At 43.6% G+C, this 8,021-nt stretch overlaps 1 protein-coding gene across 4 annotated transcripts in view; it reads left to right on the top strand.

Annotated features, from left to right (window-relative positions):
- The window catches only part of casz1 (castor zinc finger 1), a 160,933-nt gene that overhangs the window by 104,517 nt on the left and 48,395 nt on the right, over positions 1 to 8,021 (top strand). The window lies entirely within an intron of this gene.

An 8,021-nucleotide genomic window follows, 5' to 3' on the forward strand; every position in this document is an offset into this window, starting at 1 on the left:
GCTGTGCCACCGCCACTCAAGCGGAACCTGGCTCCTCGATGTATAAGGGTGATAATGTAAATGTAGTGTAGTTTTCCGAGCCAACCTGACACAGCCTATTTTGCGGTAGCTTTATCTAAGTGCGAACAAATGAATGTAACATTTGAAAAAGTGATATATTATTAACTCTAATTGTTTCCTTTATAACACACACGCATACGTTCACTGTCACCTTCAGTCTGGATCGCAGGAGTACATGTTCTCGGAATTTCTCTTATCACTGTCCCTATTCTAACACGTTTCGTGTCACCACACACTGTTAACAAATGTGATAAAAGCACCTGAATTGAGAATATCAGGTATGGCGTCTGCTTATGTGTGTTTTTGTCTGTTAAGGTGAGATAAAGTTGACTTTAAAGTGTGTGCGTGTGTGTGCGTGCGGGTGCGTGTGCATGTGTGTGTGTGGGTGTCTCTAGTGTTTAACTGTCGACATGGGTGTGAAAGTAAAGGAGAGAGAAAGAGCGCCCATTTTCACATCTACTGGAGCTCTAAGTAGAAATTAGTTTTACACCATATGCAAATGTTACCCCCCTCGAAAAAGGGTATCTTTAAGTGACAAGTTGATATGTGATTAAATGACAATTAAAGTGCTGAAAAGAGGAAGAGTCGGCGGTAGGTCAAGCAATGGGCGGCTCAGCTAAAAGGTAGCAGACTCTTCAAAAGAAAACATCCCCACACCTCCCAAAGAAATTAGAAAAGTAAAGACAGCAAAACTAGTCGTGTAAAACAACAAAGCCACATATTTAATGTTCTGACACAACTCTTCAATATCCTCCCACATGTTGGAGCACTCTCTGAACACCGATACTGTTCTAATAAATACGTACGGCTCTGTTTTTACAGGTTAGGAAATACTTCCAATTTGACCATCTTGAATAAAGTACAACCAACAGCCAAAGGCATTTCGATAAAAGTGTGATGAAACATGAACAGTTTTCAAACATAGCTTTTTTGTGCATGTTTTAAAATGAAGTAAATTGCTACTGTAGTGTGATCAGGCAATTCAGTCATTTTTACTACATTAATTCCTTTTAAAAATAAAAAAGGATCTAAAGTCTGAAATTGTCTAGTAATTTTAGGTTTAGGTTTAGAAAATGAAGGTGCACAACTCTTGCACGTCTTGTCATGTTGCATTACAAAGGCAGTAACATTTTGAGCCCCGTCAGAGACAAGTAGAAAGAGTCAGTTTTTTTGCAGAGTTTCCTTCTAAGGTTTTTATTTTGTATATTATCTATGGGTGTTATATCTGATCAGCATGCTTAACCTTTAAAGGGCTCAACCATGTGATAGTGATGTTTCCGTTATTCTAACCTTTAGGGCCCCCCAGGTCACTGAGCCTGGTTTAGGCTCTACCACACTGCACTGCTGCCCTTTGAGTTAAGAGTACACAGTCATTAGGGATCGTCTGCCTTTGTTTCTCTCTTTCTTTCTGTTTCCTATAACACATACACACACATACACACACATACACACACACAGTGAATAAAACACACAAACATACAGGCAGAGACATAAAAGGGCTCACGCTTATTCTGGCAACAGATGGTCCTGTCCCTATAATCCCCTTTGATGCTGCAGTGGGCAGTGGCTCCTGAACATCTCTGAAGCCAAAGCCTCAACAAAACTTGAGCTACTTTTCCTTTAACTGACCCCAATTGTCAGAGAGCTGTCAGCTGTCAGACCTGGTTAAGCGTGTCTTTACTGGGAGAGACTGAAGGGCACAGGTTTCCCCCTCTCTCTCTCTCTCTCTCTCTCTGTCTCTCTCTCTCAGTCTCCTGTTTGTTGTCGGTCACTGATGGTTCATTCCACCTCCATGACACGACTCTGAAAGGAGAGAGCTGGCCGCGGTACCTCGGCTCTTCGAATAAACACCACTTATTTATTCCCTGCTCTGTTCAGAAGGTGAAAACGTGAACCTCCTCCATCTTTTGAAGCCACAGATGGCAGGAAGTCAGCTAAGAGGCTTAGATTTCATTGAGGAGCTCACCTTGTTGGAGCCAATCGCGTCTTTAATCTGTCTTTTCTGCAGATTAAATAAAATTATTAAATAGTGACACATAGTTATTCAGATGTATTAAATCTATATCGAGCATATAATTATTAAAAATAATTTTTGGACTACATCTACCTGATGTTGAGAACCAAATTCTCTGTTGTTTATTTAGAAAACAGCAACACGTCTCTTTTAATGCAGCGGTAATTGGTTATAGCGCCCTCTTCTGTTTCAACCAAAAAATAGCAAATTTGACCTCAAATGGAGAAACTCATATTAGGGTAAGTTTGTGGTGTGGTGGTCAAAGACGGCCTCTGTACTGGTCCATCATGTCATATGGTTTCAGAGCTTTGTGGGATAATCATCACTGAGATTTGCTCACATTTCCAGCAGGTCTGCTGAGATGCATGTACGCAGCTAATGGGATTGGGTCTCTTTTTTTCTATCCCTCTCCTGTGGCATTATAGAGCTGGCAGCTGAACCTAAACGGATGCGCATGATGCTGAGTTGTGCACCGGACTATTTTGAGACTGAAATGCGATTGTTTTAATACTTTAATCCACCTGTCCTTGGCATTCAGGATGTTGCAGAAGTTGCCTAATTATTTCATTGCCCTTTGTCCTTCCTGGTGCCGACACAGTAGAATATTTCTGATGATAATTGGATTCGTCCTAAACTCTTGTGTCAGGATGAAGATAAAACTTTGTTTTACAGAATGTGATAAAATCCCAAAATGGGTGTAAAAATGTTTGGGCTAATTGAAATTTTAAAAATGCATGTATGCAAAGAGGAGAAGAAATACCCCAAATCACTTTTAAGAGGGAGGCATTAAACAACGAGAATTCTCCAAATTGTCCCAGGTTCCGAGCACAGTAGTATGCAAACACAAATATTTTCTTTTAATTAAAAAGGCCTCATCTCGTTGTATCCTCCCCCAAGCCTGCTGCAAGCCCTCTACGGCCCCCCAGTGCGCACACGCACTCACACACACATACACTCTCACTTTTACACACGCGTACGTGCATGCACGCAGACATCCCAGGACACAAGCACACACTCTGCTCACACTCACAGTCACACACACACAAACCAAATGTTAGAGAGGGGAATAACCGTGTGCTGAGCTGTGGTTGTTTCTTGACTAGCTGCTAATCTGTCACAGCCTGGTTGTCAACTGAGAACCAGGGACACCAGCAGTGATGGCTACCCAGTTTGCTGATAGCCCCCTGAGGCACCGTTAACCCTCCAGCAGCCCCCTCCACCCCCACCCCCTCACCCCTGATCAAGCCAACCAGAACCCATGCTGACACTAAAAGGTGAAGTGAAGTAGTGCTGGGGGTTAAAGGACGGCTGCTTTATGTATAGGTATATGTATATGTCTGTGCTGACCTGGGACCATGGTGGTGCTCCATATATACGTGTGGTTTTGTTGGGTGGGGGCGGGGGGGCAGCTTGATTGTAATGCATGCTGATGGTTTCAGAGATACTTCATTTCAGAAACAGGGGCCTCATTAAGTTTAGTCTTCATCAGGCCAGCGAGCAGCGGGCACATTAGGGGTCCACAGGAAGTTAGAATACAGCAGCAGAGTGCATTAGGGAGGCCTGGGGAGACACACTCCCTCTCTTCCCCTCGGTTTCACTTCCACCTCCAGCGCCTTTCTATATCTTAATGTACCTTTCAGTGGAATTCGGATAGAGGTCAATAATTATGCTCTTTAAATTATTCAGCCGAGGTCCTCTGTAATTGTGCTTTTTAGAGCTCGGACATTGACAGCATGGTTTACAGCACCACGTTTGAGGCCTGGCCTGACCGGATGGAATTAGTCTGCGAAAGGAGAAGGCAGTGTGTTGGTGTGTTTCACTGCTTTCATCGCCACAAGACGGAGCTTTGTTTTCGTCAATATATGTTGACACCAGATGAACAAATTCTCTCATTGGCTGAGTGAATAAGTCAGCAGCACGCCAAGTTCCTGTCTCTATTAAACAGGCGTCCGTACGAGGTGAACTGACTTTGGTGTCAAAGATCCGGAACAATTAACCGTCAGTGGAAATATTTGGTTTGGGACACAACGTAGTGTTTTTTTGTGACATCAAAGAGAAAAAAACAAACAAACAATTTGCAAGCATTGCAGAAAATAATGTCAGCCCCGGCCACGTTTGACTGCACATGATAACATTGTCCGTCCACACAACAAGTTCTCTTTCAGCGGCACATTATTAACACGCCAGTGAAAACTGCAGAGAGCGTTCTCCGTTGTCACAGGGGCTAATATTTATATTTATCTAGTTGGGCAGGGCATTGACAAACATGTCACACACCTGCAGTTTTGTCGTACGCGTTCTACTGCACTTTGGTGTGAGCGAAAGAGACTGTACAGTAGAGTTTTGTTTAGGCGAGAGGAAGACTGTAATTACTGTCTGGCAATTCATCTAGTCACTGCATAAAATAGTGTTTATCCAGTCGCCGATGTTTCTGTCATGGTCGAGGCAGAGGAGGTTCATGTTTTGCAAAAGTGAGACAGCCGGAGCAATCAGGAGAAAAATCGTGACTAAAAGATTCAGGCTTTCTTCTTTCTCTCTTCCTTTTTTTTTCTGGTTTCTGTCTTCCCCCTCTCTCCCCCGCTCTGTCTTGCTTAGGTTGAGAACTCGTGCCATACAAAATGAGATCTCCCTTACTGACACACCCACACACAAATAAACATAAAAAGCTAATTTGTTAGCACCCTCATTTCACAGGCCTGAACAGGAGAATATTGTTGAAGGGAGAAGAAATGCTTTGTCAAATGTTGACATGCACTGCAAACAAGAGGCTCTCAGCAGCAGCAGCAGCAGCAGGGCCCATTGTCGGCCCATGAAAGGGGGGGATGCTCTGAAACAAGATTAGCCTCCAAATGGCCCTGCCTGTCTGAGCCCCTCTGTGCTCCTGTACATAACGTGTGTTTCTGTTCATGTACGCCTGTCCTGAAGATACTAAATGATCAGATCCAGTCACACGTCTGCGGCCCTGTTTCTTCCTCACAGAGAGAGTCTGTGCTGTATATGAACACTCAGCTAAAGGTGAACCTGCCACACTCGTCCCTCCGTAAGGCCTCACTGCCTGGCTAATGCTGCGGCTTCATTCCTGAAGCCCAAAAAGTGCGCGTCCGTGTCACTGAGGCTGCCCCCCTCCTTCACCCCCCCCCCCTACATCCCTCTCCACCTCTGCTATGGATCAACGTGTCACAGGGCAAGGGGAGGGGAACAAAAATCCATCAGCAGCGCCACACCCTGCCCCCACAAAAATGAATAAAAATTGGAAAACAACATGCAAGGTCCATCTAATACAGGAACACTTGCAATATGCTGATGTTTTCTTTTGCACACTGTGTTTGCTAAATTGCCTTTGACTGCGTGCATCAGTAATGAAACTTTATGTCCTTGTGGAGAGGGCAGCAAGTCCGTTCCAGTTAGGACCGGGACGATCTCGCCTGTCTGGCTTTGTAAGACTTTTTTTTTCTAATACACGTCCTTATGAATAAATGAAGCCCATGAAGTCATTTTTTCCATATTTGTGTAAATTGCTTTAAAAGCATTTTATCATGTCATAAAAAAGCGCAATTGATCTGCTGGGCTTAGCCCATTGGACAGCTGTGTGTTTTGTTAATGGCCACTTTGCTCCAAGCAGCTTATTAAAAAATTTATATAGAAATGCTAAAATTGCATAAATTATTTAGATACAGTAAGCATTTTTTGTTTTGGTCAGGCAGGGAGGGGCTGTTATCAGTATGGAAATTTACCATAGTATATTATCTGATGAAATATAGTAATATATCTGCCACAGACACATATGTGTCCTCCTCACTGCTCCCCCACACATGCAGAGGCGCAGGGGGGGAAAAGTATATATTTTTTGATGACTTCGTTTCAGCAACCACGGAATGTCACCCATATCCTGGTTGATTGTACTTTCGAGTTTTATGATGTTTTTCCATTGATTTGTTTCCCCGGCGCAGCTGCCGACCTCTATTGAGGGACGAACGTAATCAGCGCTGACGCAAATTAGATGGTTATTCGTTTCGAAAATTGACAGAAAAACAATAAAAAAGATGAAATGCTCCCAAATCAATAGATATAATGAAATTCAAATAATCCGAGAGATGAGGTCTCCATGGCAACTGATAATGTGGAAAAGAAAACAATTTAATAAAGGACAGACACGCTTTGAAAACAGATTGGGGAGGGGGGTGGCTGTAAAGTGGGGAGAGAGGAGATGGAGGGATAGAGAGAGGGAGAGAGAGGGAGAAAGGGAGAGGGAGAGGGAGGCAGTTGGGGTGGAGAGGTGTTTGTGGCTGTAGTGGTTGCTCTATAGCTTGTTTCCCCCGGCGTGTGAAGGATCTGTGTCTGTCCCAAGGACACTGGAATAATTAGAAAAGCTTTCAGGCCAGAAAGTGCAGATTCAGGTTTTAATACACAAAATTATTTCAGGGGCAGTGAATCGGAAAACCATTTGTTGGTGACCTTCCTGAGAGGCCTCCCCCTCCCCGGTACAGGGCAAGATGGAGGCTGTGTGGCAGCAGAGCCTGAGTTATGGCATATTTGTGTTTTTATAGAGGCAGGGGGAATGGAGTTGGGGAAGTTGGGGGGGGGGGTTAAATGTGTGTGTATGGTTTTGTTTCTGTGTGTGTGTGTGTGTGTGTGTGTAGCAAGAGTTTGGGTACAGGGAGCAGGGAGAGAGCAAAGACAAGAACAGGGAAAGTCAGGCAGCCAGAGAAAAGAGGGAAGTTGCAGATGGGGCTGTATTTACAGATCAGTTGTCAAAAGGAGCCATTTAAGGGGAAGGTGCTCGTCCCTGCACCGTGACAGCAGAGGTGCCTGTTTAAAAAGCAAACGACAACTATGAACCTGAGAGAGAGAGAGAGAGAGAGAGAGAGTCAAACACGGGCTTTTTTGTTGAAGACAGACAGAGCAGGGGTGGCGAGGGAAGCGAGTGGGTGTTAAGTGACTTCATTTGTAGTCTATTTAAGGTATGTTTTACTCGTCCTTGCGCTGCTCCTTCAACATCTAATACAGAGGCTGTGTTCTCGTCAACACAGCAAGGGAGTGATGACAAAGTGCATCATTTTTATTTCCTGTAAATACCAATAACTTTCCCTCATCTGCTGTGAAAAAACAAAAACTGTATTTGATTTTGCTCTAGCTGTCAAGGGAAATTTGCTACTGATGCAAACACTGATAAGTCAACCAAAAGCACAGCTCTGTTTTCCTCATTAGCTTATCACGGCCCTCAGTATGTACACTTTCTAGCGGCTTTATTCAACATCCGTGTCCTGCTATTTTAACATCCTATTTTCTTTATTACTCTTTGTCAACCTTTTGACAGCAGTCTCACTGGGCGTTGGGCCCATGTCTGTCAACTGGTGACTACCATTTTTGTGTCATTATAGGGCTTTGTTTGACTCAAATAAAGGTGTTCCACCCACTGTTCAAATGATACAGCGGCAGGTCCGGGATAACACATCTCAAATGCATAAAACCCTTATCCTGTTCCACGCAGCAATAAATGGAAAAACAAGTCCTCACACAGAGTTTGGCTTCACGATTAGCCTTCAGATACTTCAAAACCCTGCGCTGTCCTGAAAACACTATCTTCCCTGCACTATAAACTACCATAAAAGCCCAGTCATATTTTATACAAATGTCCAGTGCTATGAAAATCTTTGTCCGTTCTCATGGGTAAAGTTAGCTCGCTGCTCAACACACAAATAAGGTGAACTGACTCTATTTGCATATGGTCACCACACCTTCCACTGTTCTCTGAGACAAACAATGGTTTCCTTCTGTTTTCACTTGATTTCCAAACTCTCGTCACCACTTTTAATTCAGCTTTTAACACATGGATGCACACAGACGTTAATTACAGGCTTATTTAGACTGTGATAATTAGATCTTTTTATTTTCTCCCACTCCAGGGAATATGACCTTTTTTCCCCCACAGGCAAACAGAGATTTG

This window comes from Cynoglossus semilaevis, chromosome 10, assembly GCF_000523025.1.
Source record: "Cynoglossus semilaevis isolate Cse_v1.0 chromosome 10, Cse_v1.0, whole genome shotgun sequence".
Classification (NCBI taxonomy): Eukaryota; Metazoa; Chordata; class Actinopteri; order Pleuronectiformes; family Cynoglossidae; genus Cynoglossus; species Cynoglossus semilaevis.